Here is a 14,835-nt window from a genome sequence, read left to right as displayed (position 1 = left end):
ACAGTCATCAGTCATGGCTTACACGCCTATGAGGACAATGATGTGTGGGAATAGATTGTGGAATTGCTTTGGGATTAGCGTTAGAAAACGTGAGCGTCAAGCTGAGCTACAGCTACACCACATTAGCTCAGTAACCCTTGGAAACTGCTTGAGAGCCAGTTCTGCTTTCTACACTGAGAGCCAGCTGATACTGAACTATTAAAAAAATAATAATATATATATATATATATATATATTTTTTTTTTTTTAAATATCTGAACCAAACCAAATGCATAGATTAGCTATCTTTACACTCGCTCAGTCTCGCACAATAATCACATGACTTAAAAGGAGGAAGGAAGGCATGACAGGGCCACCAGGTTTCATGAGGCCCTTTGGCCTAAAGAGGAAGTGGTCCAATTCGCTGAGGGACGCCAACAGCCTTCTTTTCCCCGCACTGTCATGCTCTTCCTCTCCAGAGCATCTCCTTTCCTTTCTGCTCAGTTGGTTCCTCTAAAAGTCTCAAACGGTTACCGAAAACTGGCAGTTAATGTTTTGTCATCTCATTACCCACTGGCTTCAAAATGCTATTCTGTTTCCTAGTCAAATGTCAAAGCTTTGGTGGGAAACCACACAGCTTACTAACATCGTAGCTATTCGCAATATTCAATATTGGGGGCTCAAAAGGTAAAGTTTAAGGATCTGAAATTGAAAAAAAACAAAATCAACCATTAATCTGAACATGTAGGGGTTACGGACCCCTAAATACAGTGACACTTGACAAATACCGAGCGTAATTCAGGCTAGCAGGCTGGTTATTCTGACGCAGCCCTCCAGAGGAATCAGCCCCGACAGCTGTATTAGAACTGCCATTTACAAAGTCAGAGATATTTGCTTCCCTGACAGACCCCATGTTTGTTTGCATACGGTTTAACTCCCACAAGAAACGCTGCTGGGAAGTTCTGATACAGCTCAAAGCAAGAACCACACCGTCAACCGCAACAATCGAGACTATAATTATCCAAAAAAACCAAGAACTACTACACGAAAGCGATACACCTGAAATCGACACATCAAAGCTGACGTGGCATTATCTAAAGAAGTTTCTTCCAGGACTGAACCCAGGTTTTTTAAGGGTGTTCAAACAGTGGGCGGCCTTCTTTGAAAGGAAGTCCATCTCTTCATTTTGTTATTTTCAACAGAGCCAACAGACCGGCATTCCTCTGTGCCCAAGAGGACACACTATCACGGGGATTTCCTTCCTCTCGCTCTAGGAGGGACAGGATTGGGGTCAGACCCCAGTAGGGTTAGGTCGTCGCGACCCAGCACTCCAAAAAAGATCTGTGCTAAGAATTGGTATTGTAACAAGCTTGACATCTCAATTTGAGAATTCTGACATGTACAAATTATGTTCACATGTATAAATTACAGAGAACTAGTTTTAAACTTAAACATCTACTTATAGGTTATTAAGATGACATAAGTAGAAATGACAAAAATGAAGCAACAACAAATCTATGACTGCATTAACTCATACACTCACACAAAGTTAGTGAACTGACAACACAGTTTTGAGACAGGAAATGTAAGGGTGCCATGATACACTTATCTGCAGAGCAGTGACAGATATATTGCTGTCTACTTTTCCATGATTGGGAATGACAAGTGTTTGCTCAAAAACAGGAAATGATATGTACTTGGTTAGCAGTTGCACAATGTGTCACATATATTCCAAGAACCCTAAATAGAGCCATTTTACACTGGAAAGGCGGCACAAAGGCTGCATTTATACCACAAAAATGTGCATTTACACAAATTACACAAGGTGGCATAAATGCATTTACACAAAAATGCAAACGCAAAAAAAATAATGCTATGAATTTATGAAATGCAATGAAGGGAAATGTGAACATTTTGGAGAAGTGATCTATGATATTTTACGGGCAAAAAAAAAGGTCCATTGTCAACCAAGCAGCTTTCTGTTGGTCAGTGCGGCAAATTCGAGTTGCCTGAAAATGAGGTGACATCTAAGTAGGAAAATCTGCATAGGAAACCCTCATGTGAAAGCATAGGCGTCGGAAGCAAAAAAAAAGTGGGTGGGTCCTCCCCCAGAAAAATGTTACTAATAAAATGTCATGTATTCTGATGCCTTTTAATTAAACAAGTAAACTAAACTCGCCACCACATTGTGCATTAAATGCACAGCTATCCGTGGATTAACCTGCTGATACCATGGTCATTTGCCAGCATTGACAACTTAAAGCGATGTTTGCAATATTTGACTGGAAGGGTACAACGGGCGTTTTTTTCGTCAGTTGCGGCTCGTTGAGAAATATAATGTAGCTATTTTAGCGGAAATGGAGTTTAATTCATTAGGGCATTCCTCAAGTGGAATGGATTTGACTGACGACGCTCTGAAAAGTGAACAGACATATGCGCTGAATGTAAAAGTGAGTGGGTCCAATATCATGGTCTTAAAAAGTGGGTGGGTCTTGTCCCACTCACATACAATGGTTCCGACGCCCATGTGTGAAAGTCCTAATCACACGGATTCCTTTTGAAATTACATAAATTTGCCCACAAAAATTCACTGAAGAATAGTAAATGGCTGCACGTTAAAGGGTTAGTTCACCAAAAATGAAAATTCTGTCTTAATTATTCACCCTCATGTCGTTCCAAACTCTTAAGACTTTCGTTCATCTTCGGAACAGAAATGAAGATCTTTTTGATGAAATCTGAGAGACTTCTGTCCCTCCATTGACAGCTATGCAACTACCACTTTGATGCTTCAAAAAGTTCATAAAGAGATCGTAAAACTATTCCATATGAATTGAGCGGTTAAGTCCAAATTTTCTGAAGAGACTCGATCGCTTGATGCGATGAACAGATTTAATTCAGGGTTTTATTCACATTTAAACTTTGATCAGTGAACATAAACAGAAGCTCAACCAAACATGACGTGCAAGAACAAACCTCTTGCGGAAACTCAAACGAGCTACGTAACATGAGAATTAACCTCATTGGTTCTTGCTGAAGCTCAAACATGCTGCGTAACAGGAGAATGAACCTCATTGGTTCTTGCTGAAGCTCAAACATGCTGCGTAACAGGAGAATGAACCTCATTGGTTCATGCAGAAGCTCAAACGTGCTGCGTAACATACGAGAATGAACCTCATTGGTTCTTGCGGTACTATACGGTTATCCGGACCACACCTGACCACACGTGACCACAACCGCTCTTGGTTGGTCGTAACCCCAGTGACGGGTAGGTTTAGGGGCGGGGTTGGGGTAGGTCATCACATGTGGTCCGGATAACCATATAGTACCGAATAAAACCCTAAATTCAATCTGTTCATTGTATCAAGTGATCGAGTCTCTTCAGAAAATTCACACTAAACCACTCAATTCAAATGGATTATTTTTACGATCTCTTTATGAACTTTATGAAGCGTAAAAGTGTTAGTTGCGTAGCTGTCAATGGAGGGATAGAAAGCTCTCGGATTTCATCAAAAACATCTTCATTTGTGTTCCAAAGATAAGCTAAAGTCTTACGGGTTTCAAATTACATGAGGGCCAGTAATTAATGACAGAATTTTCATTATTAGGTGAACTATCCCTTTAATGCTGCACTGATGCTGCATTTCATTACACAGAAGCAAAGCAGCAACAGATACAGATTTGCTGAGGTGGAAGCTAGCATATTTTAGTTGTTATTTATTTGACATGGCATTTTTATACATGCTTCAGAGCAGACACAAAGCCACCTCAGAGCAGCCTGTGTAAAGACACGTTTGGAGAAAGGCTGTTATAATTTCACAAGAGCCCCGTCATTAAAGATCAAGCCATTAAAAATGCATGGAGAAGCAACAGGATCTTCTTTAACAACCTCTTTCAGCGACCTCAGTCTCATATCTCTTCTTAAAGGACAATATTCAAAATGTCACATCCAAATAGGAGTCTATGAGGGGCCCAGTGATGTTTTCTGGTCTACGAAGTGGAATGCAATATGGGTGTTTTTAATCATTCTTTTCGTGAGCCTGAAAAGCACGAGTGCAAAGTATTCCTCCGTGATCTGACAGTCAGTCCAACGTGAAAGAAAACCGAGTCTCATTTTCTCCAATTCTTCTTGAATGAACTAGCCATCTCCCTCGACTGAGGAACAGAACAGAACTAGGCGGGGCCGGTAATCAGTCAAATCTAGAAGGAAAGACTGCACTAGAAGCGCTAAATGTGCCTTTTATCACAATACTGGACACTCCTTACTCATCTATTTACGTAAACCATGTCGAAAAATGTTGCTTTGTCGGTTTGAATCTGATAATCAGTTCTTCGTTAAACTACTCATTCGTACAACTTTTCCATTTCCGCTATAACTTCCACCCTGCCGTGGGCATGAAACAACAAAAAACGCCATTCTTCAGGGCGACACAACGCCGCTAACCTCGCGCGCTTCAACACAAACTTCCCAGCGATTTTTCTCGCCCTGAAGCGGAGTCTGGTAAATCTAAGGAGTTGAATTGTTTCACTCCAGCTCCGCCATATTCTAGACATCTGAGCTGCTCTTCCGCAAACCCTTTGCCGGTCTGCTTTGCAACATTGGAACATTCCGCCGTTCAGCCGCTACAATGTATCAATCAAACCGTGACATCATAATCCCCTCACAGTTCCCGCGCAATACACGCGCCGTTGCGACTGTAATGCCATAGAATATCGCCCAAATGCGATACTTACAGCAATCCGCTCCAGCTCCAGCCAGTCAGTCCGTCTGCGCCTGTGCCTGTGAAAGAGCTGCTCGCCTCTGGGAGGGTGGGTGAGGTTTAGAGTCGAGCATGACGTTACAGCCTCGGTTTCAGCACCATAGGCTCCCTAGCTCTGCCTACAATTGAGCGTAACGGGAAACGGAGAACGAGCGCTGCTAAATGTGGCACATGGAAATGACAGTGCTGATAGACATGTACAGTAGTAGGCTACTTACAGTACAAGATAGGGCAAGAATTCTAAAGTACTGTGGCGTAATATGGTATGTGATTGTATCCGATGGTGATACCATGCTACCTATAGCATATACCATGTTATTTCAAGGTATTTCCAAAAATACTATGGTATATGACCAGAAAACACTGCCGTACAATAATATACCATATCCCAAAAAGAATGGTAGTGCCAATATACTTTGCTGTTTTTAAAAAAAACACAATTTAAATATTACTGACAGACTTCATATAGAATAAAATAATGTTATCTATCTATCTATCTATCTATATATACACATGAAGCAAGAATAACTATAAACGTCTTTTATTAAAGAAAAGGTGCTATGTCCTGACAGGGTGAAACTTCAAAATATTTAATTCATTTCAGCGAGTGTTATATTTCTTAGTATTTTTTATAAAACATTTGACTGAATTCTTGTATCTGACATGGTTGTCCCGTATTGAGTGACAAAGAAACACAATTTTGTGAAAAAGATGATTGGAAAATTCAAGAGATTGCACCCAAATATAGATCTTTTTGGTACTTTTCCGTTAGTGTTTATACATGTTTATGCGATAGTTAAGTAATTATCTGATGGTTATGATATCCAAAAACAACCCAAATCACAGTGAATTGAGACAAGACACGTTTAAACATCTTCCATGGTGCATGCTATATTTCAATGGCATCATTCTAGTCCCAGTATGGCATGAATGGTCTCCTATTCTCCCCGAGCAGCAACTCTCATCCGTCAGAGGCTGACTCTGCCACTCTGGGGGGAAAAAAATCCTCAGCGCCAGTCAAATGGCTCATTGAGAGCAACTAGGAGAAGCCAGGAATGCCAAGTATGCTCTCTGGCATCAGGAATGCAGGCCCACTCCCTGCTGTGGACTACATCCCCTCCCCTCTGCCAGCAGTCATGTGGCCCTAAGCTATACATGAGGGCTGAGATGAGTTCCATCGGTGGGGTCCTTAGATGCGGATCAGTGACCAGTGTGCTGGTCTCACTAAACAAGGAAACTGACAGACAAGACAACATTAGTATGTCGCCACTATAGCATTTGGAAGACTGGGTGAAGACTGAACCACTGAACTAAATGGAGAGAAGAGGAATGAGATTTAAATGCTTGCTTTCAGAATTGTGAAAGTGGGTTGAGGCAAATACACTTTAGCCATTTAATGTTACACAGATGAAAATGAGGATGTGACGGATAGAAATACAGTCTGTTTGGATTGTTCTATTGAGGGGGAAAGATAGGAGGAAAGAAATGTGACCATGCTTCATTTCTATATTTGATCAATTAAATTACAAATTTAAATACATTAAAAAATAGTTATAATAGCTGTAATAGTTATAATATATAATTCTATGAAATAATTTAATAATAATAATAATAATAAAACAAATGTATATGTAAATTCAGTAACTAGGGGAGTGAGAAGACGTGTGCAATGTGACAATTTGTGTGCAATTCCAGTAAACACAGAGATTTGCATTCAAAACTGTTAAAGTCTGTAAAAAAAATTAGGCAAATTTCAAATCAAAATCAAATCAAATCAAGTATATTTGTATAGCGCTTTTCACAATACAGATTGTATCAAAGCAGCTTCACAGTATTAAAATAAAATAATACAACAAAGTTTGTTTCTAGTGGAATTTATTGATTGATAGAATAAAATTAAATATCCCCAAAATATCCCCAACTGAGCAAGCCAAAGGCAACAGTGGCAAGGAACCGAAAAAACTCCATCAAGCGGCCTAATGGTGTCCTAAAACTCCATCAGGTGACCTAATGGAGAAAAAAAAAACCTTGGGAGAACCCAGGCTCAGTCGGGGGCCAGTTCTCCTCTGGCATTTATGAACTAGAGGCCGGATTGTAGTTTGAAACTGTGAGATTAACAATATTATATGAATGCCTGGCTGAAAAGATGCGTCTTTAATCTAGTTTTAAACTGGGAGAGTGAGTCCGAGCAACGAACAGTATCAGGAAGGCTATTCCAGAGTTTTGGAGCCAAATGTGAAAATGCTCTCCCTCCTTTGGTTGATCTGGATATCCTAGGTATGACCAAAAGCCTTGAATTTATTGATCTTAAAGAGCGCGATGGATTATAGGGTGATAGAAGATCCGTTAAATAGACTGGAGCTAAGCCGTTTAGGGCTTTATAAGTCAGTAGCAATACCTTATAATTAATACAGAACTTTATAGGTAACCAATGCAGTGATGATAAAATCGGTGTTATATGATCATATTTTCTTGATCTAGTAAGAACTCTAGCAGCTGCATTTTGGACTAACTGTAGCTTGTTTATTGAGGATGCAGGACAACCGGCTAATAAAGCATTACAGTAATCTAGTCTCGAGGTCATGAATGCATGAACTAACTTTTCTGCATCAGAAACTGATAGCATATTACGTAGCTTAGCAATGTTTCTAAGGTGGAAAAAGGCTGTTTTTGTAACATACGAAATATGATTTTCAAAAGACAGGTTACAATCGAGTATAACACCCAGGTCTTTTACTGTAGAGGATAAAGTAACAGGACATCCTACGATGTCAAAGTTGTATTGTGAGAGGTTCTGTGGGCGGTTTTTTGAACCGATAAGTATTACCTCTGTCTTGTCTGGATTTAATAAAAGAAAATTACGCGTCATCCAATCTTTTATATCTTTAACACACTCTGTCAATTTGGATAATTTAGCGTTTTCATCCGGCCGTGATGAAATATATATTTGAGTGTCATCAGCATAACAATGGAAACTAATTCCATGTTTCCTTATAATATTTCCAAGTGGCAGCATATATATTGAGAATAACAGAGGGCCCAACACAGATCCCTGCGGCACTCCATAGTTTACTGGAATTATAATCGATTTTTCTCCATTTAAATAGACAAAATGGTAGCGGCCTGATAAGTATGATCTAAACCAGCTTAATGCTTGTCCCTGAACACCAGTATAATTTTGTAGTCGATCTAAGAGTATTGTATGATCTATAGTATCGAACGCAGCACTTAGATCAAGTAAAACTAGTATTGAGATGCAGCCTTGGTCAGAAGCTAAGAGTAAATCATTTGTGATTTTAACGAGCGCAGTTTCAGTGCTATGATGCGGCCTGAATCCTGACTGAAACTTTTCGTATAAATAAATTTCAGTATTTAAAATATTTACAAGACTTATCAGACCACTTGAACATCCAAACTATTTAACACATGCATAAATGAGCACAAATGTTGGTTAGATGCAAATTTTTACATGCTCAAATCCTTGTTTAGATTTATCAAATTTAGATTTTGGTTAAATAATGCAATTTTTTTTACGTGTAATTTCTTACAGGAAACCTGCTAATTTAATAGCAACTAAGCAAAATTGCACCAATACAAGCAACATGTTTATTGTACAATACAATTATTTTATTGTGATCTTGTTGAGTTCATTTAATTTTTTTACTGAGTTACTGAGCCGTGTATTTTACTGTTCTCTTCTACACCAATACATTTATTTCTTAGCAACACTCTGCATTTTATTCTCAAATGTCATGGCACAAAGGCAGATATGGCAACAAATGCAGGAGTGTGAATGTCTGTACGCATGAATAGTTCTGTTTTTGTAATATGTGTATTGTGTAATTTTCCATCTTGGGGAGAGGTGCCAAAGTTATCCATGCGAGTGGACAATAAAGATTATCTTTATCCAAGCAACTTATGGTTAATATTGTTATATTGTATTATTGCTGTATAATGTATATTAAAGTAATAACAATAATATAAGTGAGCTGAATTGAGATGATCAGCCCCTGTAGGAGTGACAAAGTCTTAATAGTGTATGAGGAACTTCTGTCTGTGAGGCTGGGTGGAAACTCAAGTACTTGCTATTCTTAGCTACGTCTTCCTGTCAGGGTGGACATTCAGTTTCTCCATGACAATTAGAAGCCACTAGATTCTTTGTTGCTGTCATTCAAGTGTTACACATGGCAAAAAAAGGGGGGGAAATAATATGAAGTTAGAGTATTAACACTGAACCTTTAGAGAGTTTATACACAAATTGTGTGTGTGTGTGTACACTTCTGTTCATGACTTATCCAAATGAGAGCACTGTTGCTCCATGTAGCCTAAAGGCAACTAATATGCAAGTCTACATTACAATCAAGGAAGTGTGTAATACCTGGGCTGCATCCAAAATCACATACTTCTCTACTATATAGTAAGCGAAAAACAGTATGTGACAAAAGAGGCATGTCCAAATTTTAAAGAGTAGGCAAAAAGTACCCAGATGACCACCACTTCTGCTGAGATTCTGAAGTGTGCATTCGTTGGACACTTTACTATCCCATGAGGTCACGGAATTTGTGAATGGCAGTGAAGTGACAAAATTGAGGATGGTTGGTCACATGGCATGGCGAATGTAGTACGTCCAGATTACATTCACACTACAAACATTGATACTATATAGAACATAGGCTACTTTTTTAGTGTTCACAAAGTAAATAAGTACCTAGCGAGATTATGCGATTTCGGACGCAGCCCTGGTAAAAACTAACTGAAGTATGTGTTTTCTGTATGTTGCCATATTTGCTTTTGGGCATTTAATGGGCATTGTCATTACATTATAGTAGATATTTTAACGATTAGGTTCTTGAAGGGTTTTTAATGTGATATTTGTTTCCATTTCTTTTAGTCATTTGTATCTTTGGTTATACACCAATACAATGCTCACTTCACATTTATCAATTAACACAATGTCAAGTATCCTTGCTAAAGGATTCTTCACTGGAACAGAATGTTCTGTAGCTCTTCAGCTCCTCATGATGTCATGACTCAGCTTGTGTGAACTAAAAAGTCATCCTGACAAAATATGAAACACTTTGCAGTAATGATGACAAATCTGACTAAGCAAAGCTATATGGATAAACTCACACTAAGCACTAAGAATGAATTACAAGAAAAACAGATTAGGAGAAAAAAAAACAATAGAATCACTTCCTCTGATGAGAAAGTGGGGCTGTGTCTTTCATGGAAAGGCTTGGCTATCTCATATTGCTCAAAACAGACTACGTCAAGGTTCTTTTGAAAGTTTCCAGTTGGAACTTCAGATTTGCAAAGACATTTCACTTAGCCTACTACAGGAAAACCTGAACCCTAAACAACGATAGACAATCACTCCAGCCATCTCTGATCTCACTAATAGGTTTTCACCAGGGGCCTATACCATGAAGCCGGTTTAGGTGGCTAGCCAGATATGTTTCAGTTTAGTTTGCGCCAACCCTGGGTTTTAGGCACCATGAAAGTGGTTTGGCTTTTAGCAGTGTTCATCGCCATAGTAACTTACGCTCCCTGGCTAACCTGGTCCAGGGCGGGACATGTTCCAGGTAAGAGATCTCAAACCGAAATTGGACCAATCAGCTGTGAGCAAAGGATAAAATCACTCCACCTGTTTCTACTCCAAATTAAAGGTCACTACATAGCAAATGATTTTTAAGGACAAAATCGTCTGGCTTTCACACATGTACAATTTTAGTTTATCAATTATTATTATGCACCGTTTAAATGAATAAATATATAAAGGTATAAATACGCTTTAGAATCGATAAAGCTATAAAATGACTACATGTGGGCTTTAAATGTTCAATTCTCTCTATACCTTTATCAACTGTATAAACTAACTTTTACTTACAGTGATTTAGCAAGACTTTTTCTTTCGTAGACAGCTATTTTCTTCTTGCTGTGTGAACTTGTTTAAATTCTTAATATTTTTCAATCTCGTAATATTCTGCAGAAGAGAGAATATGCTGCTTTCACACAGTTTCACTTTCTCAGCATGTGATTGGCTGTTTATTACTGATGTCACACCTAAACTCAGGATCAAAGCCTGAGTTGACAGAAAGTTGATGATCAGCATCATGGTACCAACAAAGCCTGGTTGGACTGGTTTGGTTTTGTCAACTCAAAACTAATCCTGTAACCCGGAGTTTGTTCAACTACCATCATGGTACAGGCCCCTGGTCAGTTTGTTTCAGAATATAACAAGAGCTTCACCTGCCATTTTGTGTAGTTTTAGAATTATGGTCACAAAACCTTCTTAAAATCGTATAGGCTACAAACATAGATATAACACACACACACATACATATATATATATATATATATATATATATATAGGCCTACACAGCACACACACACACACAATAAACAAACGTTTAATTGCGATTAATCGATTTGACAGCACAAATATTTTATGCATAAAAGAGATAAATAGTGCTAGTGAATGTATTTTTAGTCAGTTGGATATAAAACAGTGAGTTTTAGTAACAAATTTTTACATATTTCATACCTCCTTAACCCACAATGCAAGAAAAAGAAAAAAAGTTGTAAAAAACTAAATGAAAACAAATCTGCTGCCTCATCACAGTAGCCTGTGTCAGTAAATATAGCAACGACAAAAAAAAATAATTAACATTCTATTTGTCATTTTTCATATAGCCTAAACAGTAAAAAAAAAAAAAAAAAAAAAAGTAACAAACATTAAAAATATAAAAAAGGTTTTGATCACAGGGGATTTCAATATTTTACAGCAGTCTGGAATGTTCATGCCTCTTTTTAAGCTTTTACCCTCTCTTATTACTGCCTCAAGTGTTTTTCATAAAGTTATTTGCAGAAACCAGAATAACCAGCCAGTAGCCTAGTAGCCTACCAGTAGACAACATGGTGTTCATATCGTCTCACATTTCACATGATTGCCTCACAGTAGGCTATTGTAATGGAGGAAACAATTCCATATTAGGTTTTAGTAGGCCAGTAACCTTAATACACAGATTATTTCTCCTAGTTCAAGGAAAGACCGATCATCTCCAGATCATCTCGATCCGATGCGCTTGTTGTTGGCGGCGGCAGCGGTCCGTGATGGAGGAGACCCGGGCGAATATTTCTCTGTCCAGCTGTCGTCTGCCCAGTCGGATCCTTGACCTTGAGGATACATCAGACCCCCGACTGAATCAACCAGTCCAAACAGAGCCACCAGAAGGGAAAACGCGGTTCCGATAAAGTAGATCTTCACAAAGCCGATTCCAGACATGATTCGCTGTGAATGTCCAGGACGTCCATAAAAACAACAGAAGCACACATTAGCCACGCTTCTATCAATACCGGAAGTAAATAATATATAGGCTATTATCTTAAGAATACGATTATTTAATAATAAACTTTTGTATTTTTGATTATATAGGCTACATCAAATTTCGCAGGAAAATAAATTTCGCTGAAGGGAAAAACTTTCTTAAATGTTACTTTAAGATGCAAGACAAAATGCCCCAAATAGCTGACAAAATACCCAAGATGAAAGTAAATGTTAGTCTTTCTTACCAAGAGGAATGTTAGTCCTGCTTGTGTTGGAATTTACTACAGCTGTGTCAGCCGATGTGTGTGCCGATTACCTTTTTATACTTTGTCATGACATAGCCTAATCCTTCTGTGCTGTGTGGGAATTTCCAACATCTAACGTTATAACCTGTAGAAATTCCCGCGATGCGAAAGTAGCCTACAGTTCTTTTGACTTTTGAGTCGGATCTTTCAATGAACCGATTAACTTGTCCGAACTGTTCTGATAGATCCGAGCGGTTCTCGAATCAAAGGCTAATTGACTATTTATTTTATTTATAGCGTGAAAAACGTATAGGTTATTGCTGCATGAGTTTGGCACCGCATATTAACATACTCTAACTAATGTGATAAAGGTAGTAGCCTACGCTAGTAGCAGCCTATTATGCGGTTCCGAATTTAGCATGTTACTTTAAAGGGATCTCCACTTTTTTCGGAAATATGCTCATTTTACAACTCCCCCAGAGTTAAACAGTTGAGTTTTACCTATGCTAAAAATGGTAGGCTACCGTCAGACCCGGAGTTCGGCTGAATGGATTCTAAAACGGTAAAACTCAACTGTTTAACTCGGGGGTAGTTGTAAAATGAGCATATTTCCGAAAAAAGTGGAGTATCCCTTTAATAGCAAAAAAGTGGGAACGTTACAAATGCTACGTAGAAAATGTGTTTGCACCGATTGTATGACAGTTTTATAACGCATATCCTAAGTGACATTATGGTTTTATGAGCTGGAACATATGAAATGAACCTATGTAATCATAATGTCAAGTAATTGATTCAGAACGTAGAAGAATCATTGGATTGTTTTTCGAACTGGTTAATCGAAACTGCTCAAAAGAATCGATTCGCTGAAATAAACCTTACTGCCATTAAATCTGTAGGCTATGACTCAGCGAAGTAATCATTAGATTGAATCTATTATGCCAAGAAACAGAACTATAAAAACGGTGGATTCAACGTTTTATTAACACCAGTCAGTCATTAGCCACATGAGCTCATTGGTTCATTCCAGTGAAACAGGATGTGCTTTTTTTGAGTCATCAGAAGAAAATGTGTGAGAATCAAGTGAAAGTGACTAAAACATATTTGAACCAAAACTTGCCTTTATTACAGATGGCATAGGTTAATTATATTTATAATTATATTGTGTAACAATTACAGTTGATGAGTGATTAAATATTTCGGTGGGCTTTTGAATTGCACAGAGTGACAGAGTAATACAATATGGGCAATTGCGCAATAAAAATTAAACGAAGCGCCCTACAACAAATGGTCTATGCAGCCCTCTACTGGTGAAAAGAGAAATTGAAATTGGTGATTTCGAAATGACCATACATGGTCGCTAGAGGGAGGGAGCACAAAATGTATCAAAAAGGTTTTTTTTGTTTTTTTTTGGACATGTAGGCAATACCATGTAAATACCATAGTACCTGAACATGGTAATTCACTAGTAGCATAGTAGATCTCAAAGTGCCATGACAATACATTCTTATACAGTACTTTTTGTAAGGGGAGATGAACATAGTATTATACTGTATTGCAGTTAATCAGGAAAACGAATCAAGAAAATGATATGTTCCAATTGCCATCTTTACAAGTAAAATTTGAATAGACGTGATGAGGGTCCCATAGTGGTTTTCCATGTTTAATGAGGACATTGCATAGACAATGATTTTTATAATGTACAAACTGTATATTCCTATCCCTTAACCCTAACCATCAGAGAAAAACCTTCTGCATTGTATTTTAGATTTTCAAAAACATCACTTGATTACTTGAAATGATTTATAAGCAGTTTTCCTCATGGGGCCCAAATGTCCTATCATGTAGATTGTCGTCGAGAGGCCTGAGAGAAGCTTAGTAAGGCTCAGTACAATGGAGTGGTTTTCAAAATGCCAGTTGTGGTTTATTTTAGAAACATTTCATAATGTGCAGTCCACAAAGTAAAAAAAAAAAACTTAATACAACAGATACTGGTGCTAAAAACAAAAGAAAAAACAGCAAAACTGGCACAGTATATACAACACGCACCAACGTTCATCATCACATGTCCCCACAAGGACAAGGATTTCGGATATTGCAATCTTTGTGGGTAAACTGTATCCCCCTAACGTAGGGTATACGTTCTCCCCCGCTTACCCCTCCTCCCTCCCACACTAATTCCCTTAATGCACTGAATTGCCTAGCACACATGAGGAGCAAAGGGATGGTGTCATGAGTCTGTCACACTCTGTTAAATGGCACTCCCACAAAATGTGCATGAGATTCATTATCATAGAAACCACGAGATGACAAATGCATCTCATATTTTAGACAACCATGTAGATAAATGATTTTACATAGTTTCTAATGTCTTGCATGCACTGTGTCATGTTTAGTGTGTGTGGTTTTGAAGACAGTCAGCTAACTGTTTTTTCATAAGGTCTAAGAGGATTTCAGCCTAAGCTACTGTCTCCAACCAGCAACCACCTGCTTTTGCTTAGTACGAAGTACAGTATACAGGAAAAGAAAA

The 14,835-nt window shown here is 38.3% G+C and overlaps 1 protein-coding gene and 1 long non-coding RNA gene across 2 annotated transcripts in view; both read right to left on the bottom strand.

Annotated features, from left to right (window-relative positions):
- rap1b (RAP1B, member of RAS oncogene family) overlaps positions 1 to 4,848 on the bottom strand; it is a 55,842-nt gene extending 50,994 nt beyond the window's left edge. The window contains exon 1 of the mRNA XM_084112701.1: positions 4,711 to 4,848. The gene's annotated coding sequence lies outside the window, so the exon portion shown is untranslated. The remainder of the gene's footprint in view (positions 1 to 4,710) is intronic.
- Positions 4,849 to 11,156: 6,308 nt separating this feature from the next.
- Positions 11,157 to 12,520, bottom strand: LOC311082364. The gene is made up of 2 exons (XR_014606120.1): positions 12,309 to 12,520; positions 11,157 to 12,027 (listed from the first exon to the last, which is right to left on the bottom strand). It is a non-coding gene; the product is annotated as an uncharacterized lncRNA (long non-coding RNA).
- Between the last annotated feature and the right edge of the window lie 2,315 nt (positions 12,521 to 14,835).

This window comes from Abramis brama (assembly GCF_963993115.1).
Source record: "Abramis brama genome assembly, chromosome: 4".
Classification (NCBI taxonomy): Eukaryota; Metazoa; Chordata; class Actinopteri; order Cypriniformes; family Leuciscidae; genus Abramis; species Abramis brama.
This window is presented reverse-complemented; position numbering and strand designations above follow the sequence as displayed.